Here is an 18,536-nt window from a genome sequence, read left to right as displayed (position 1 = left end):
TTAGGGTGGGGAGAGAATCTGGAAAGGTGGCCTCAGTCTCAGGCTTGGAGCTTTGGCTTCCTGAGGGGGCACATCAGACTTTCAGGGAACAGTAATGGACCTGTGACCTTTTCCAAGGTCTGAAGACAGGTGAAAACCACATAAACCTCTCAACACAGGGGATAGAAGAAGTCCCTGGTAGTGGAAAGGGAAGCCCTCAGTCTGGGGAGGCATCATGTAGGAGGTGATGTGTGAGTTGAATCTTGATGAATATGAATTTATCAAGGGAATGAATAGAGAGGGCAGTGATAGTGGTTGTTCAAGCAGAGAAGTGATGTTTTTGGAGGTGGAGGGTCTTGGTCATCTGTCATACCTTGTTGCATAAGCCTCAGATTTCATATATTTCTTCACTTACACACGATAGTTTCTCAGTTGGTGACCACCTCCTCCCCATCCTTTGCCATTGTCTAGGAGTACAGTTGTTCTGTGGTCATGGTTACCTGTGGAGCTACTAAGTATTTGTTCAGGAGGGGTCAGGGGCAGCCACGTGCTGAGTTGTCTGTCTTAGGTCCAGTCCTTGAGTAGTGGCTGATTGGTTGACTCCCAAATGATATGCCTTTATGCTAATCCATGGAACCCATCAATGTGACCTTATTTTTGGCGAAAATAAAGGTTTTTGCAGATTCAATTAAGAATCTTGAGATGAGGGGATCATTTTGGATTATGCAGGCAATCCTAAATGCAGAGGCAAGTGTCTTTACGAAAAATACACAAAGAAGACAGAGGCAATGGCTACATGAAGACAGAGGTAAAGTCTGGAGATATACAGCCATAAAAATCAAGGCACTAGAAGTCACAAAAAGCTGGAACATGCAAGTGGAGTGGACCTAAGGGTTCTTCTCTATAGCCATCCAAAGGCACATGATCCTAGGGACACCTCAATTTTAGACTTTGGGATTCCAGAACTGTGACAGATTAAATTTATGTGGTTGTGCACTAGCCAGGTGTGGCAATTTGTTATGACAACCCTAGGGAATGAATACATTCTGCTTGCTGTCATGTATTTTTAGGGAAAATGCAGCAATAATTTCTTTTTTTAAATAAAAAAAATTGTGCTGTGAGAGGACATTTACAGAGAAAATTGGTTTTCATTTAATCGTCTGAGACATTTGGATTTAATGACACTGATTACACACCTTGTGTTGTGGTAGCATTTTTCACACTTCCTCTCTGGGATGCTTGTTCTCATTTTCCTTCCCTTTCCTGCCTTCTGAGTTTTTATCCCGTGCTATCAATTTGATCTTTGATGACTGATTTGTTCTGAGAAGTGAGCACCTCCCTGGTGCTCTTATTCCCTTTAAATGGCTGCCTGTTATTTAACTAAAGGCTGAGCCACAGAGGTTCCAGGCTCAAAGGCTTCCTAAGGCCATAGCCCTGGGGTTCTCTCAGATAGCCTCTTCTTCCTGACACAGCTATGCTCTAATGATGCCCTCGAAGGAAAGCCCTAGAAATCCCGGGACCCCTGGAACACATTCTGTAGACATATGTCCCTTTGAGGACAGGAAGACAGTTACCTCAGTCCAGGAGTGCCCTTAATGCCCTACTCTAGGCCTCATGTCCTGCCCACCAGGGGGCAGCATCAACAGGGAGGCCTAGAGTAAGCCAAGTGAGTAACAGAAATCCCAGTGCTGACAGGAAGCGAATTTCTTTTTAAAGAAATTTTTAAATTTTAACTGTGATTTTAACAAAAGTTTACAGAAAAGTTAGATTTTTATTCATTCATTGTTGCACAATTTACCCTTCTCTTCCTTCCCCCTCCCCTACTTCACTTTTGAAAAAAATATTCATTCATTGTTGTACCCTAAAGAAACCAGAACCATCATTCAAACAGAGTGATGGACACCCATGTTTACTGCTGCATTATTTACAATAGCAAAGGATAGAAGCAACCCAAGTGCTGAGCAACAAACAAATGGATAGAAAATCTATGGTATATTCATGTAATGGAATACTACACAGCACTGAAAAACAATGAACTCATAAAACATTACAAAACATGGAAGCAAATTTCTTATCTCTGAAGCTGCCTATATTTCTTTTCACTGCCTGCCTGGCCACTTGGTCAGTGTTATGCACCTCTGGCATGTCTAGATCCTTCTAAGCTTAGGGGGTCAGTCCAGCTCTTAGCCAAAAACCTCTTCCCTCTGCTTAACCTCTAATATCTGATGGTGACTTACTGGTGAACAGTGATGCAAGCACCATAACTCTTTCCAGGACAGTGAGGCTTATAACAGCTCTCAGTCTTCCAGAAATCTTTATCCAAACTGGCAGGCAAAGAATAGATGTGGTGGAATGTGGAGCACAGGGACAGGTGAGTCATTTGGATGCCAAGAGACCTTTCTGGAGGGAGCCCTTTGAATCTGGATCTTCCAGTAGCTTCCAACTCCTCGGCAACATGAAGCAAGCATTCATTTTCCTCGGTAAGGTGGTTTTCAAGGAGACAGGACTGAAGGGTTCAGGCTATGAAGGACTTAAGTGGCTTCTTGTGGTCACATAATTCCCCTGCCCCCGCCTCCACTCCCTCTCAGGGCTGTCCAGAGGGAAAGCTAGGCCTAAAGTGGGAGTTAATAGAGTTCTGTTTGAAATTAAGAGTCTATGAAACAAGAGCTGGGGTTTCTCCCCAGGGGAGCCAGATAATGACAGATTCTAAATATATCCCTTTATTAAGTGTGCCTATTTTTGACTGGCAGGAATTAATTGGACCCATAAAACCTGTTTGTCTAGACGATGGTGATTTTTGGCTACTTGATTCTGTGTGGGACTATGCAGTGAAGGGCACTCTGTTCACTGTAGCTGGGGCAAAGAAAGGACAGTCACTGAGGCTGGGTGCCAGGTTGGCTTCTTTGGCCACTTGAAAGATGACTGTTCTGGGTACCACCATGTGAAGTGGATGTTTTCTAGAAGAGTGACGTGAGGAACATTCAACTCACTGCAGGCTGCCTTCAGGAGAACCAGGCACAGCATTTTCTGAATGAAAGAAAAAAATTAGTGTTTCCTAGAAAAGCTGTCCCATTTGGTCTAGAAACAACCCACAATGCTGATAAGGTAGAAATCCATTTTATAGAGTGGAACTCTGAGGTCCACAGGATGAGAGCCCAGGGGCTGGTTTTCATCCTGGTTCTGCCACCAGTTTCCTCAGTGTCCTTGAAAAGTCATTTGATTTTCTGTGCCTAGGTTCTCGGTTGTAAAATGGGTTACGATTCCCAAATGGCTTACTTCCCAAGGCCGTCATGGGAAGTCATGATGTTCAAAAGTGCTTAGGAATAACAAGGGCTGTATCAAGGGAAGTTGTGCACAGAGAATGGTGGTTTCCTGCAAGTCAGATACTATGGCAGTGACCAGGATGTGATGAGCAGCAAACCCCTCAAGTGACTGTGACCCCACATTGGCTACACACTAGAGTTTTATGTGGTTTTTTTTTAAACAACTATTTTACTTAAGGATGCAAATGAGGTTTAAAAGTCAACGTGTGACACACTTTAAGACAATCATAACTCAGGTGAACAAACTTTGGTACTCTCAATCTCTATTTTTATATCACAGAGTCATTCAGAAACATGAAGACTCAGAGTATTTGTTTCTATGATCCCAGGTTTAAATTTGGAAGAACGTCCAAATTTCCCACTTGACACTTTTAAAATACTCTTCTTCCACCTGACTTCTTCATCGACAGAGAGATTCAAGACAACTTAAATATGTAACAACATAACTATGCAGCACAACTTATAAGTGTATACTTTTAAAGGTAAAGCAAGATTCAGATCTTCTGTTCATAGGGTTGTTAGGAGTGATAGTTGATTCAGTAGCATCTAACAACAACAACAACAGGCCCTAAAAAGACAGGGAAGAAAGAAGAGACCATAATGGATGTGAGAAAGGACTGAATTTTGCACAGGAACGAAAAGAGGCCAAAACAAAGGGAAGAAATGTCGAAGTTGAACAAAATATTTCAAAGGGCCACTGGAGAAGACACAGAATTATAAGGAAGTGTTCAGAGAGCTGGAGTTGAAAACTAAAAGGGAACGATACACTCAGCATTTATCAAGCTGAAATAACTGAAGAACAAACTCAAGCCTTGAGTTGCAATACAAAAGGAGTCAGTGGACAAAACATTGAATGAGGCAGGAATTATCAAAAGAAGATGGAAGGAACACACAGAGGTACTGTACCAAAAGAAACAGGTAACATTCAACCATTTCAAGAAATAGTATATGATCAAGAACCTACAGTACTGAAGAAAGAAGTTCAAGCTACACAAAAGAACAAACACTTTTGGCCTAGTAGCAAGAAGCTGCACTGCAATCCCAGAGGTATGCGGTTCAAATCTACTAGATGCTCTGCTGGAGAAGGAGGGGCAATCTCCTCATGTACCAGTCAGATCCGATTTGATGGTACACACACAAAATAATAAAATAAATTAAAATAAAAAAATAAAAAAAGAACAAACACTTCTGAGCAGTCATGATATGCTCAACATTCTTCTCCAGCACCAAAACTCATAGGCATCAATCCTTCTATTATCCTTAGTTGACGTGCAGCTCTCTGGTGTATAGCAAGTAGCTGTGAAGACCATGGCCTGGATCAGGTGCACCTTAGTTTCCAGACTGATATTTGCTCTTTAGTATTCTACAGAGGTCCCTAACAGTAGACTTTCCCAGTGTAATTTGTCTTTTGATTTTCTGTATGATGAGCAAATAATTAGGGAAGCTGGACTGTGAAGAGGAAAGTGGCATTACTCATTAATTACGTGTAACCCTGCTCACTGAAACTGAGGAGGACCTGAAGCACTTGCTGCAGAAGGTTAAGGACTGCAGTCTTCAATACGGATTGAAGCTCAATATCAAGAAAACAAAGATTCTCACCACTGGGCCAACTGGCAGCATCAGTATGGATGGTGAAGAGATTGAGATAGTTAACAGTTTTCGTTTACTTGGTTCCACAGTCAACACTCTTGGTAACAGCAGCCAGGAAATCAGGAGATGAATTGCATTGGGAAAGTCACCTGTCAGGGACATCTCAAGAGTACTGAAGTGCAATGACGTCAGGCTGGAGACTAAGGTGCGCCCATTCCAGGCTATAGTCTTTGCAATTACGTGCTATGCATCGGAGAGTTGGACAGTGACTAGGGATGATAGAAAGAGAATTGATGCCTTTGAGTTGTGGTGTTGGAGAAGAGTGTTGAATATACCATGGACTGCTAGGAGAACAAATAGGTTTATCCCGGAGAGGGTGAAGCCAGAATATTCCCTGGAGTCAACAATTCTGAAACTTCATCTGACATACTTTGGGCATGTTACAAGGAAGGACTGGTCCTTGGAGAGGGACATCATGTTTGGGAGAGTGGAGGGGCGGCGCAGGAGAGGAAGACCCTCAATGAGATAGATCGATTCTGTGAGTGGAGTGGTGGGAATGAATGTGTTTGAGACAGCGAGGTTGGCACAGGATAGAATGGTGTTTAGGGCTCTTGTACATAGGGTCACTATGAGTCGCAAACAACTCTATGGCACATAACAACAACAATAAGTGACACAATCCTGCTTTTAGAAAGTGTAGAAGATGAGAAGCACGTTACGCAGAAGATAAAAGATTATACCCTTCAAATTAGATTATATATCAGTATCAAGAAGACAAAAGTCCTCACCGCTGGATTAATAGGCAACATCATGATAGATAAAGACTGAAGTAGTCAAGGATTTCAATTTACTTGGAACTACAATCAACGGTGATGGCAACTAACAGCAGTCAAAAAATCAGAAGATGTGTTACCTTGGGGAAATCTGCTGTCAAGGACTTCTTTAAAATGCTAAAGAGCAAGGACATCAAGCTACACAAAAAGGTGCACCTGATCCATACTATGGTCTTTTCAATTACCTCTTAACACATCTGATAGTAGGACAATGAATAAAGATGACAGATGAATCGATGCCTTTGAGTTGTGGTGTTGGAAAAAAGTATTTTAGATTGCCAAAAGATCAAACAAGTTTGTCTTTGGAGGAAGTGCAAGCAGGTGCTCCTTAGAGGCAAGAGAGGTGAAACTTGGTCTCGCTTACTTTGGGCATATTTTCAGGAGGGGCCAGTATTTGGAAAAAGGCACCATTCTGGGCAAGGCAGAAGGTCAGAAAAAGAGGAAGATCCTCAATGAGAAAGACTGACACAGTGACTACAACAATGGGCTTGAGACTGAAAGAGATTGTGAAGACGGTGTAGGACACAACGGGGCTCTGATCTGTGTTGTCTGGTCACTAGGAGTCATTGTCAACTGGATGGCATCTAACGACCACAACCACCACCACCACCACAGGCTCTGCTCTTCCCAAGAATAGAGGCCATCTACTCCTTCTTATATCTTATCTACATTCTCCAGGACCTAATTTCCGAGTGTCTCAGTGTTTCATGTGCTTGTAGTAAAAGGCCAAATGTGCTCAAATCACAGATGCAGAAACTGAGTCCGTGAGGGGGGAGGTGACACATAGTTAGATTGTGGCAGAGCTGAGACTGGAGTTCTCTTGGACCAGCCTCCTCCATATTGCCCTAAATGTTCCTTTGTGTGCAGGGAAGGCCTGGGTCAGACCTCTTCTCCATTCTCAAGTCTCAGGATTACGTGTTCTTGTTGGGCTTGAGGTTTTGAGGCCATGATTCAGCGGGCTGTGAAGGGATAAGTGCCGAAGTGCAGGGAAAATGTTTGCGTCACCACAGTGACCAGCCTAATTGCTCTTGGGGTCTGGCAGCCCCTGCACCCCTGTGCATGATGGCCTCAGCCTTATATAGCCATCCACAGCCTTGAGGCTCTTGTGCTTCCCCAAGGCTAGTTACCCTATACCCTCTGGCACAGGAACCAGACGGCACAGCAAACCCCAAAGGTCGTGGTGAGCATCAGGCCTTTCCATGGGCTGGGTGCCGTGAGTCACCGGCTGTGGGCTCCCACAATCTTCCTGACGAGGCTCAGGCCTGCTGCTGAGGGGAGTTGGTGTCAGACATTTCCATCCCTAGCCCTGTGGATCCCCTTCCTCTAGACAGTCTTGACAAAGGAGAATGCTTGCTGAGGTCACAGCCTCTCTGAGAAAAGTTAGACTGACTCTAAACTCTCTTCTAAACATGATGTCCTTCTCCAAGGACTGGTCCTGCCTTGCAACATGTCTAGAGTATGTCAGATGAAGCTTCAGAATCCTTGCCTCTAAGGAGCATCCTGGCTTCACCCTCTGCAGGATGAATTTGTTTGTTCTCCTAGCAGTCCATGGTATATTCAATACTATTCTCCAGCACCACAGCTAAAAGGCATCAATTCTCCTTCTATCATCCCTAGTCATTGTCCAGCTTTTCTGATGCATAGCAAGTGATTGCAAAGACCATGGCATGTATCAGACACACTTTAATCTCCAGACTGACATCGTTGCTTTTCAGTACTTTGGAGAGGTCTCTGACAGCAGACTTCCCCCAATGCAATTTGTCTTTTAATTTCCTGGCTGCTGATACAAAGAGTGTTGATTGTAAAGCCAAGCAAACTGAAGCTGTCAACAATCTCAATCTCTTACCATCCATCATGATACTGCTAATTGGCCCAGTGGTGAGAATCTTTGTTTTCCTGATGTTTAACTTCAATCCATATTGAAGGCTGCAGTCCTTGACCATCTGCAGCAAGTGCGTCAGGTCCTCCTCAGTTTCAGCAAGCAGGGTTGTGTCATCTGCATAATGCAGATTGTTGATGAATCTACCTCCAAACCTGATGCCACACTTCTCCTCCTAGAGCTCAGCCTCCTGGATAATCTGTTCTGCATATAGATTAAAAAGATATGGAGATAGGGCACACCCTTGGTATACACCCTTCCCCATTTTGAACCATGTAGTGTTTCCTTGCTCTGTTCTGACAATTGCCTCCTGGTCCAAGTATAAGATTCACATTAGCACAATCTAGTGTCCTGGAATTCCCATTCTTCTCAGAGTCAGTCACAGTTTATTGTCATCCACACAGTCAAATGCCTTTGCATAGTCAATGACATTCTTCTGGTACTCTGCTTTTAGCCAAGATCCACCTGACATTAGCTATACTATCCCTAGTGCCATGGCCTCTGCCTGCACTTCTGGCAGTTCTCTGCTCATGTGCTGTTCCAGTTGTTTTTGGATAATCTTCAGCAGAATCTTGCTTGCATGTGATGTCAATGATATTGTTCGATAATTTCTGCACTCTGTCAGATCACCTTTCTTTGGAATAGGAACAAATATAGATCTCTTCCAGTCAGTTGGCCAGGTGGTTGTCCTCCAGATTTCTTGGCCCAACTTGGTGAGCACATCCAGGACAGTGTCTGTTTGTTGAAATATATCAATTGGTATGCCATCAATTCCTGGGACCTTGTTTTTTTGCTAATTCTTTCAGAGTAGCTTGAACTTCTTCCTTCACCACCATAGGCTCTTGCTCGTCTGCCAATTCCTTTTGGTACAATGACTCTGTATACTCTTTCCATTATCCTTTAATGTTTCCTGGATCATTTAATATTCTGCCCAAAACATTCTAAAGTATTGCAACTCTAGGCTTGAATCTGTTCTTCAGTTCCTTTAGCCTAAGAAATGCTGCGAGAGTTCAGCCCTTTCGATTTTCTAAATTCAGCTCCTTGCACATTTTAATACTTCCCACACTACCCTTTGGAACCTTCTGTTCAACTCCTTAACATCTTGATTTCTTCCTTTTGCTTTGGCTTCTCAGCAATCTAGTGCAATATTCAGAGTTTTTTCTGACATCATCTTGGTCTTTTCTTTCTCCTCTGTCTTTGCAATGACTTTTTGTGTTCTTCCTGGATAATATTCTTGATATCCTCCCACAGCTCCTCTGGTCTTCGCTCATTACTGTTCAAGGCCTCAAACCTGTTCCTGAAATGGTTTTGAAATCCAGGTGGGATAGACTCAAGGTCAAATTTTGGTTCCTGTGGACTAGATTTAATTTTAATTTTTCTCAGCTTCAGTTTGAACTTGCATATGAGTTGTTGGTTGTCTGTCCCACAGTCAGCACCTGGCCTAGTTTTCACAGCTGATATTGAGCTTCTCCAATGATTCCTTCCACATATGTAATTGATCTGATGCCTATGAATGCCATCAGGTGAAGTCCATGTGTATAGCCTGTGTTTGTTTCTTATAAAATATATTTGCAATGAATAAGTCATTGTGCAAAATTCTATCACTCTATCTCCAGCTTCATTTCTGTCATCAAGTCCATATTTGCCAACTACTAATCCTTCTTTGTTCCCAACTTTTGCATTCCAGTCACCAATTATTCAATATCTCACTGCAAAAGTTGGTAGAAATCTTCTATTTTCCTCCTCTTTAGCTCTGGCTATTGGTGCATATATTTGCACTCAATTATTAACATACAATGGAAAATTATTCATCCACAAAAAGAAATGAAGTTTGAAGTTATCCTATGCTATAGACAAACCTTGAAAACATTACAAAAAGATGAATAATGTATGATCCTATTTACTCTTATGAAATATTGATAATATTTGGAATATTTTAGAATATTTGAATAATTGAGACTATTGAGGCAATTGCATAGAGTTCAATGTAGATTAGTGGCTATTGGGATACTGTCTTTTTAGTTCTCATGAAGAGTATAATTATTGTCACTGAATTGAAATTATATGCTCAACATATTTTCACACACATACACACACACATACACACACACATCCCATAAATTATGCTTTAAGAGGCACAGGAGAACCAAGAGACCCAAGGCCAAGGAAAGAGTAGAGTTGCATCCCATCCCCTGACGTTCCTTCTGGGGTGTCTGCTCATGGACTGAGTGGTGGGTGGAACCATCCACACCATGTACATCATTTCTCTCTAGCTGCTGAGCTGAGTGCATAAAACTGTTCCCGGGGACCAACCTTCGGGGAACAGAGAGCCTTTTGTTCTAGTTACATCCCATTTCCAACAGCTGCTTGGATAGTTACTCTGGCACTCCAGATGTTTCTGGTTACTTGTTGAGTGGCCTGCAGACCCTCAGAGCTGGAAGGGAGTGTGGACATGGCTCAGGCCAGCCCCTGATGCTGTAGCAAGGAAACACTAAGAGTTTGGTAGTGCTGTGGCCAAAGGGTTCAGAGTGGGCTGAATCCCAGGGCGGAACCCTCTGGCCATAGAGGCAGGGAGCATGGAGATGGGCAGGTGCATCTGGTGAGGCAGCTAGGGAACGCGAAAGGCCACATCGGACTGGCCTGCCTCCTGAAAGGGTCCTGTGCCCGCAGACTTCCACAGCCTGTCTACAAAGGGTAAGATCTGGGTCCAGTCCCCTTCAGGTCCCCTCTGCAAGGCCTGGAACTGCCATTCCAGCAAATCAATGATCCCTGGTTCTCCTTCCCACTAAAGAAGCCCTTGTCAGTGCAATCCATTGTCAATCACTCAAGAGCATGATCAGGAACAAAAAGGTTCATGGTTCAAACCCATCCTTGGGAGAAAGACCTGCAATCTGCATGGCAATAAACCCTAGGGGGTAGTCCTACTCCACTGTCATAGAGGGGTCTCTAGGAGTCAGAAGTGGACTGGCACCTAACATCATCGTTGTCAGTATAATGTGCCACCTTCACCTTGCCATCTGGGATGACATCTGACCTGGATCCCTGGGACACCTTGGAGCCTGTGAAGGTGGGGGTGGGGGGTGGGGGAGAGGTGTGAGGGCTGCTTGCATTGTGCTCCATAGAGGAGGAATGGGAGGTTCAGGATGTAGATGTGACATATCTACACAGACATGCTAGACAGTTTCAGCGCTGAGACTCCATCTCCAGTGCTCTTTTCACCACTGTGTAGGACTGGGGAGCTCAGAGGGCCCAGATCTGGGGGTTGGGCAGTGTCTACATCTGAGGAGGCCGGCTGGCCTGTCCCCCAGGGCCTCTGCCTCGTCACCTGCTCCTTTCCCCAGCTGTCCCTCTCAACAGGCCCTCCTCAAACCCACACCAGGCCTTTAGTCTCATTTCACTTCTGGCTTCCTTTCTAGCTCTCTCTCTCTCTTTTTCAAGTCAGATAGGGGGCACTGGGGAGGGGGTTTCACTTGAGGATCAGGTGAATTTAAGGAAACAAAGGACAGACTATTTCTTCAGCGAGGCTTTCTCTCTCTTGCACTCTCTCTCTGCATGGAAAATGTAATCTCCTCCAGCCGGCCTGAGGATGGTGGCTAATGTGTTCAAGATGGGCTGGAAGTGCTGAGCAAACAGGCGGAGTGTGGGTGTGGAGTGGTGGGCTGCACTGGTAGGGGTGGCCGCGGAGGGGTCCCCACCTTAGAAGCTACTCAAGGGGAGACATAGGCACCTCCTCACAGACCCCCTGTGTTTGCCAGCACATCCCTTACTCTCCCTCCCACATAAAACCCATCAGAGCTGGGAATCCTGTGTGTTTATGTGTCTGAATTTCCTTGGAAAAAAAAGAAAAAAAATTGTGGTGAAGTACATCTAACAAAATATTTGCCATTCAATCATTTTTTATGTCTATAGTTCAGTGACATTAATTACATTCATCGTGTTGTGCAACTGTCACCACTATGTTTCCAGACTTTTTCATCCCCCAAACAAAAATTCAGTACCTGAAGTAATGCTTCCCCTTTCTCCTCTCCCTCCCACCCCTGTTAAACCACTAGGCAAGTTTGTTTTCTCTCTGCCTATTTTAGATCTTTCCTGTAAGCGGGTCATACAAGATCTGCCCTTTTGGGCCTGACTCATTTCACTCAGTGGAATGTTTTCTACGTCTATCCACGTTGTAACATACATCAGGTCTTCCTGTCTCTTTGTGGCTGAATAATATTCCATTGTGTGCGCATGGAGCACATTTTGTTACCCATTCATCTGTGAACTAGACGGGGATTGTTTCTACCTTTAGGCTATTATGAACCGTGCCACAGTGGACACTGGTGTCTTTGTGTTCTGAATAAACATTAATGTTGTTGTTAAGTGCATTGAGTTGACCAGGTGTCATAGTGACCCTATGAACATCAGATCAAAAAACCTGTCATTAACGTAAGCACATTTATACATAGTGCTCATGTGTTCTCAGGACTATGTACATTATTTCATGTGACTTATGGTTCATGATTTTCATTTATTTATTGATGAAAGAAATATTCATTGTATTCTTACCAGGTATTGATCACTAAGCAGTATGGTGCTTTCTCAAAAAGTTGGAAATAGAAATACCATGTGAGCCAGCAATTCCACTACAGGGAATAATATACCCTAAAGAAACCATAACTGCCACCCAAGCAGATATATGCACACGTATGTTTATTGCTGCTTTGTTCACAATAGCAAAAGAGTTGGAAACAACCCAAATGCCCAGCAACAAACGAATGGATAGAGAATCTGTAGCATATTCATACCATGGAATACTACACAGTATTGGGGGAAAAAAAGAAACTCATGAAATATTATACAAAATGGGTGACCCTGGAGGACATTATGCTGAATGAAATATCTCAGTCACAAAAGGACAAATACTGTATAATGCCACTGTTATAAAACAGGACTGACTTCGGGTTTGGGAGAAAAGAAAGAAAAGAGGGGGTAAATAGTGTAGACTGCATTGAAACAGATGAACGAACTGTTTAAAAGGGATATATGTTTAGGCATTATTTGCTTGGCAAGAGTCCAGAATAAGAGCTGCATGGTAAAGTGGACTGGGGCTGGGGGATTGTATAACAATGAAAGAATTTTCTTTTCTTTTCAAAGAGAAAAGCAAACTTGTGGGGGGGGGGGAGAATGGACAGGGATGAAAAGGTACAACAGTGAATGGATGGAAATCTAAGTTCTCTATAATCTGTCATTAAAATCTCAATTAAAAAAAGTAGACTTCAAGACTTAGTGTTACTGAAGGGGAAAAAAAAAGAAATGATGTATCTCCCCCCCCCCCCCCCGCCCAGACCTACAGATGTTCAGCCCTGACTGGAGCCTTGTTTAAGGGATCCACTGAAGAAGCAGATGGAAATCCTTTGGACAGCACAGAGCCAGACACCAGACTTGCAAGGGGTGAGGTCCAGGATCTATATTTTACTAAGTTACACAGGGGATGCTGATGCATGTTTAGGTTTGAGAATTATAGTAACACAGTGCAAGTATTACTTATATGAGGGAAGCACATATATGAAGTATCTGTCACTGGGCTCAGAAAGCCCTTCACTTATTCCAGTTAGATTACAATTCTTCACCATGCTTATAAGGCTCTGAATCACCTCACTGATGCTTATTTCTATTATCTGGGCTGCTAGATACCCTGTACTAACATGTGTCTTTCTAATTCCATTTAGGGCTCAGGTCCAAGGTCCAACTAGAACAATGATGTTAGTTTGAAGACTATGGTACATTTGATTCAAACCATGGTCTTTTCAATCACTTGCTGTGCTTGTTGAGTGCTAGCAAATGAATAAGGAAGAAAAAGATGGTGCCTTTGAATTGTGATGTTAGAGTACTGAATATCCCATGAACTGCCAAAATAACAGACAGATGTATTGGAGAAGGTGCAGCCAGGGTGCTCCTCGGAGGTAAAGATGAAAAAGCCTCATCTCACATACTTTGGGGATGTTGGTGGGAGTGTTCAAAAAAGAAGAAACATCATCCTTGGAAAGGTAGGGGGACAGTAGAAGAGAGGGAGACCCTTGGCCAAGTGGATTGACATAGTGACTGCAGCAATGGGCTTGAGGGTGTCAGAGATTAGGAATATGGCACAAGATAGGACAGATTTCAGATCTGTTGTTCATAGGGTTGCTATGAGTCATACTTGACTCAGTAGCACCTAACAACAACAACAACAAAAACAATGTGTAGCTGAATTGTATTAAAGAAGCAGTTACGTGGCTCCTTGGAAAAGTGAAAAAGTACTTTTGTCCTAGGAATTGTCACATCTACACAAACATAGCAATTTTTTCATCTGCCCAGAAATGGTCCTAGGGTGGATATTTTTCCTTTTTTCAATTCATTACAAACCATGCAAGAAATGTTGGCTTGGCTGGGTTCCAAAAAAGTACTAACTTACTTATGATGACTTGTTTTTTTAAATTTTTTTTAGGTTGTAAAGGTAATACTAGGCATGCCTTGGCAACCACTGCAATAACGTGGGCAACACAGTAAAGTAAGCCACATGAATTTTTTGGTTTCTCAATGAATAGAAAAATCAGATTTAAACTATACTGAAGTCTGTTAAGCGTAAAATAATGTTACTGCTAAAACATTTGAACTATTGTGAGAATTGCAGAGGTGTGACACGGAGACAAGAAGCGAGCATGCATGGTAGGAAAGATGGCATTAACTTAGAAGAAGGGACAGGGAAGGAGATCACTAAGAGAGCAGAGCGTGGGCGTGTGTGTGTGTGTGTGTGTGAGTGTGAGAGAGAGAGAGAGAGAAGCAATAGAAAAGACTCCATAAGAACTTGAAGAGAAGGCATGATAATAAGCATAGATCAATAAGAATTAATTCTAGAAAAGAAAATGTTTATGAATGATTGTATAAGACATGATTTATATTAATGATTGTAAACACACCAATAAATGTCTTGTTTTTTAAACTCCAAACAAACAAAAATGATACCAACCAACTTCCTTCACATAAACCTTCAATTTATAAAAACCCTGCAGGATCTGTAAAGGGCTATAACAGAACATTCAATAAACCAAGGTATGCCTGGACAGAGCTGCCGTGGAACATTCACGCTGCAGAGCTGAATAAAGGGAAACCCTTATCCTCCTTCCTGATCCAGCTCTCTGCAGGTAGCGACTCCTAGCCTCGCAGAGTGGAGACATTCTTGAGGGATTTATGTAAAGAATCTTAAAAATAAAATCATTCCACATATGGGACCCTGCAATGTGCTTCTGTAGAAAATTTCATTTCATTTCATGGTAAAAACTTTCTTCTCTGTTGGTGTGTGTTGTGTGCTGCTGTCCAGGGCATTCTGACTCCTGGAGATGCTGTGGGTGCAGAGCACTGTCTGGAGGGTTTTCAAAGATGTGACCTTTCAGAAGCAGGTTGCCAGTGTTGTCTTCTGAGGTAACTCTGGGTGGATTCAAACCTCCAACCTTTCAGCTAGCAGGTGATTGCTTACACGTCTGTGCCACTCAGAGATTCCTGTCAGTGTGTCTGCTGTTGCATAGAGACACTGTTGCACAGAGACACTAACCAGCCCGAGCCTGTGCCATCTTCACAATCTCTGCTTTGCTCAAGCTCACTGGTATAGTCTCTGATTTTCTACTTTCTCAAGAATAATGTCCTTCTCCAGGGATTGGTCCCTTCCTGATAACATGCTCAGAACATAGAGGCATGCTTAAATCCAGTGGCTGGGGTCTGTGCTCTGGACCTCATCTAATTCTCCTTTGGCTGTGCCCCGCCAGTGAGGTGAAGAGTACTAAGGTCAAAAGGACAGGCCCACTCAGAGCCCATGGTCTCTAATCTAAAGACTCAGGCTATTACAATTAACTGGCCCAACTCTCAGGTCTGTTTCCAGGCCCTGTCCAGTCCTCTTTCCTGGGTTTGGCTTCCCCCCTCCCCCCATTACTCTTTGGATTTGTCTTTCTGATGCAGGATCACACCACCAATGATGTGTACAGCTCTAGGTCTTGGGGACAGTCAAGGGGGTGTATTTGCCAGGAGTGTGGAAAGAGCTTGAATGTACTGGGAGAAGTGGTCACAAATGTATGAACCCTCAGCTATTAAGTGGGAACTGCAACTGAAAGGATGGTGGGTGGCAGGTGGTCCAGAGCTGCCACTTGCTTTCTTGGCCCAGGCTGCTCAGGTATTAAGGGTGGCTTTTGTATAGACAATATGTTGTTGTTATGTACCACTGAGTCAGAACCAACCTATAGCTGCCCCTCTGTTGGGTTTTCAAAGGCAGTAAATCTAATGGATGGAGACTATACATCCTTCTCTGGCAGGGCAGGAACTGTGTACCCTTTCGATTCCTTACCATCAAGCCAGCCCTATATTATCTATCATGTTGTTGTTATTGTTGTTAAGTGCCATCGAGTTGAGCATGACTCATGATGATTCTATGAACAAAATACCTGAACCCTATTCTAGAACTATTTCTCTATAGAGAAAACTACTCATTTCCTCTATGTTCATGGAGTTTCCAGAGGTATGTGGTTTAAGAAGTGGATGCCACTCCTGCTTCCAAACCTGAACCAATCTGAGAGCTCCACCAAACACAGTCCACGATGGGTAACCATTATGGTGATTGACACACCTGTGGCACAGCATTCAGAATCACAGCAACCTCAAGTTACCTCAGCACAGCAAATTGACAGCCCAGTGCTGTACCACTTAGAAGAAAGTTCATTCCCAACACAATTAATACCCCTACAGTCTTTTAAATACAAGGCCTGCCCACTAGGTTCTGGTTGACTCTAAACCAAGAGGCTTCCAGCCTGAATTGTTAACTCAATCTGGCAAAACCAATCAGCTCACACTCAGTTGTGAATGAAAAAAACCAACCACACAGTCCACACCCAACCCTCACAAAGTCAATAGAAACCATCTTTCAGAATCCAACTGCTCTACATGTGAGCCTCAAAATTATCTATTATGGGTAGAAAATATAGAGGCAGATAGTATGGCTCTCTCTCATTTTTCCTAGCCAATGCATCTCAGGCACAACCACCATCCAGCTGTCAATGAAGGCTTGTATGCTGCTATGGTATTAAGCAGGCTCTGGCAGAACTGCCAGATTATGAGAGACTAGGAAGAAACACTTGGTGATTTACCTTGGAAAAGCAGTCAGAAAACATACTGTGGGTTTTGGGGGACGGCAAGATCAATGGGCATAACCTGGTCCACAAAGACCATCTACAATCCAATTTCAGTGAGTGGCAAATGAGGTCTTAAATTTTCTGAGCATCTCTCTAAGGCATCTCTCCCTTTCTGAAACAAACAGAAGGAAAGGAAAGTCAAGATGCATAGAAACAATTGGTCTAAAGACCTAACAGATCACATGCACCTCCACATGACCCTAAAAGCAGAAGAACTAGATGGTGCCCTTCTCCTGCTGTCAACTATAAAAATAATCACAATACAAAGTTCTGGTCAGAGTGGGTAAAATGAGCTGAGCAAAACTGAAAAGAAAAAAAAAAGACTAGGCCTGCCAATGAAGGCCATGAGAATACAGCCTTTAGTCACCTTTCGAAGATAGAACAAAATTTACCAGGGGCTCATCTTTCACTCAGACATAGAGAGGCTTATAAAGTGAACAAAAGCACCAGCAAAGTACTTACTCCTTTGACTAGTCAGTCATGTAAGATCAAAATGGCAACATTTATTAAGAGATAAAGCTCAGGAGGGAGCAATGATAGGATAGGAGGATTGATGGAAAGGAGAGTGATAAGAAGAAAGCTGGAAGAATGTGGTTACGTTGATTCTCACTGCTGCCAGTCACAAGTGACTCACAGCAGACCTGCAGTGAATCATGTATGAGGAGGTAGTTTCTCTCAAAGCTGCTGGTGGATTCCAATCACCAGAGAAGTGCCAACTTTGGCCTATTTATTCTCTAGGCCACCAGAGCTCCCTTGTTACATTGTTCGTATTGTAACTAATGCTATAAAGCAAAATGTGTGTGTGGTTGAATGGAAAAAATAAATTTGCTATTCAAACTTTCACTCACATTACAATTTAAGAATTAAATTGGAAAGAGAAAACCCTCCAGATCCCAACAATCCCATCCAAAACCAACCTCAAGCATGGCACAGAGCTGGACACTTTCCTCCCATCATGCCCGGGGCCATCCCGAGTCAGGGAAAACCTGGGGGGGAGGACCAATAACCCACCGCACTCATGATAATGGTTACACAGCACAATAATTTTTTCCCCCTACTCCTCTATTGGTGGATATTCCTGTTATATCCTAATGATGGATATTTATGTGATTTTAAAGACTTTCTTTTTAGGCAAGCTCTGATAAGGAGTTGTGCTGCTGAAAGTTTTGCTGCCAAAGGCATGTGATTTGACTCCACCAGCTGTTCCATGGGAGAAAGATGGACAATCTCCTCCCATGCAATTTACTGCCTCTGAAAAACTGTTGGAGGTGAGCTATGAGTCAGTTCTGACATGACAGTACATGCAGGCAACAGGTTTATCAATGCATCATGGCATGCTGTTGTTGCTGTGTACTGTGGAGTAGGGACTGACCTACTGTTGATCCTCTGGCAAGTTTTCATAGGCAGTTAATTTTACGGGAGGAGACTGCCTATCCTTCTCCCACGGAGCAGTTGGTGGGTTCGAAGTGCATGCCTTAGGGATTGCAGCACAGCTTCTTGCCACTAGGCCAACACAGTGGAGTACATTTTGGGAGGTGAAGCTGTGCTGTAATCCGGAAGGCACGTGATTCGCAGCCACCAGCTGCTCTGCGGGAGAAGAATGGGCAATCTCTTCCGGTGTGATTAACTGCCTCTGAACATCCGCCAGAGGGTCAACTATGGGTCAGTTCCGACTCTACAGTCCACAATAACAACAATGAAAGAGTCTGGACTTACCAGCCACTCTTAGAGAAAG

The 18,536-nt window shown here is 43.3% G+C and overlaps 1 protein-coding gene across 1 annotated transcript in view; it reads right to left on the bottom strand.

The window, feature by feature from the left end:
• The window catches only part of ITGA11 (integrin, alpha 11), a 201,524-nt gene that overhangs the window by 113,085 nt on the left and 69,903 nt on the right, over nucleotides 1–18,536 (bottom strand). The gene's annotated exons all lie outside the window — the stretch shown is intronic.

This window comes from Elephantulus edwardii, unplaced genomic scaffold (assembly GCF_000299155.1).
Source record: "Elephantulus edwardii isolate Elephantulus edwardi_28Jun2011 unplaced genomic scaffold, EleEdw1.0 scaffold00066, whole genome shotgun sequence".
NCBI classification, from domain to species: Eukaryota; Metazoa; Chordata; class Mammalia; order Macroscelidea; family Macroscelididae; genus Elephantulus; species Elephantulus edwardii.
Note: the sequence above shows the minus strand (reverse complement) of the source record. Positions and strands in the feature narration are given on the sequence as shown.